The sequence below is a fragment of the Corylus avellana genome, chromosome ca5 (genome assembly GCF_901000735.1).
Source record: "Corylus avellana chromosome ca5, CavTom2PMs-1.0".
In the NCBI taxonomy this organism is placed as follows: Eukaryota; Viridiplantae; Streptophyta; class Magnoliopsida; order Fagales; family Betulaceae; genus Corylus; species Corylus avellana.
Window position 1 is genome coordinate 6,916,538 of NC_081545.1, and position 2,257 is coordinate 6,918,794.

Sequence of the window (2,257 nt, forward strand, 5' to 3'; positions counted from 1 at the left end):
AAATGAGTTATATGGTTTATAGCTGGAGAAAAATTATAAATCTTGAGCACCCCCAACAAACATAACATGCCGAATACACAATTGTTAAACTTAGGAGTAAGAATTGAGGAAGAAAATAAAGTGATACATCTATTAACATTGCTTCCCCTTCATATGATTACCTAGTTACGAAATTATTGTATGGGAAAGAAACTCTGGAGTTAGAAGAGGTGTCTGAAGCTCTCTTATCACATAAGCCTAGAAGAAAACTTGTCAATGATCAAGGTGATGAACTTGTGTCAAATAAATAAGAAGTTATGAAAATAAGTAAAGGTACTTTGGTGGCAATAAAAGGTCAGAAAAATTGGCAATATGTATACGTTACTCATGAACACAGTTACAAGCGGAGTTGCAACATCCACTTTGGTAAAACTAGATACTAATGATATGCATATGCAACTTGGTTATTTAGGTAAGCGTGATATGTTTAATCTTCACAAGAGTAATTTGTAATATGTAAATTCATGCAAATTGGGATTCTGCAAGTAGCGCGTGTATATAAAGTAATGAAGAGTCAGTTTTTAGGTAGCGTCTCATACGAGCAAAGATGTTCTCGACTATATTCACTTAGATATTTGGGGGCAAATGGTAGTATATTAAAAAAAAACATGTGTATTATTTTGTTAACTTTATTGATGATTTTTCAAGAAAGGCATTGGTTTATTTTATGAATAACATGTTAGATATTTTCACCATCTTGAAGCAGTGAAAAGCATAAGTGAAAAATCAAATTGGATAAAAGTGAAGCATTTGAGATCCGATAACGGACTGGAGTACAAAAACATTGAATTCTTGAATTAAGTTTTATAAAACATAAGGTATTACTCATCACTTTACAATAAGGGGACTTCACAACATAACAGAATTACCGAAATAATTAATTTAACACTGTTGAAAAATGAGAGATGCGTGAGGTTGAATGCATGATTGCCAAAGAGTTTCTTGATTGAGGTAGTTAATTATGCATGCTTTATGATCACCAATTGGTCTTCATTTGCAGCAATTGATTTAAAGGTTCCAGAAGAAGTATGTTCATGAGGCAAACTAGTTGGTTATTCAGTTTTGAAAATATTTTGTTATGTTGCATACATTTACGTGTAAAATGGAGAACAGTCGAAATTAGATTAAAAAAAAAGAAAAGTACATTTCTTGGCTTGGAAACTAATATTAAGGGTTATAAGCTATGGAAGAAGACTTTTTTTAGCAGAGACGTGATGTTCGTAAGTTGTGTCAAAAATTGTCAGTCCTAATCTTAACCACCCCAAGACACTAACCTCGAGATCCTCTTTTACAAATAACTATATAGATGGGCATTTGAACTTCTTCCTCTACACAACATACTTCTTTCTTTGTCGAGGTGATACGCACTCTTATCCAAAAATTTCCCTAGTACAAACCCATATTAATTGATCTAGTTGTCAATTGGGACTTATTGCCAAACTACATATACTCGTGACTTCTTCCTCATTGCAAATCTCTTTGATTAGGCAAACTACCCCCCACATTGGTGGTTGGATGACATTCAGCAGCCATTTTTCTTCCCATACATTACTGTTTGAAAGTGGATTAATTCTTTCTTGAATTTCTTGAGAGAAGTCCCGATTTAATTGCAATTTGTAATTCATCAGATATTTAAAAACAATCTCTCCAGCATATATCTAAACAGGAAAAAGATCCGCCTGCCTATCTTTTGAATAGTAGGCGAAGGTGAAAGAAAAGATTATGGCAGGCAAATTATAGCCCTCAGGATACGGCAAATTATTTTCAGATCGACAAACAAGTCTTGGTTAGATAATGGTTTGGGTTGAGATGACGATCATGGACCTCTCATAATTAGCCCAATGGACTGTGCTCTCATGAGCTTCTTGAAAGTAACCAATTAATGAATCAGAAATCTCCTTTGTGATCCACTTTCATTCTTTTAATTATTCACTTCTTAGCCAAAAAAAAAAAAAAAAAAATGATGTTACTCTAGACTTAGGTCAATAGAAGATTTTGACAATAAATAGAAAACGGCACATCGTTTCTTTATTTTTTTAACCATTAAAAACAACTGGGTCTTTCAATTCGAGTGTAACCCAGTTCTTTTTTTAAAATTTTTATTTTTTAACCATTATGAACTTTATCGTCTTGGTGTTCTTATAAATACTAGAGTTATAATCAGATATTCCAAATGGAATGCTCTTCCAACAACAACAAAAAAAAAAAAAAAAAAAAA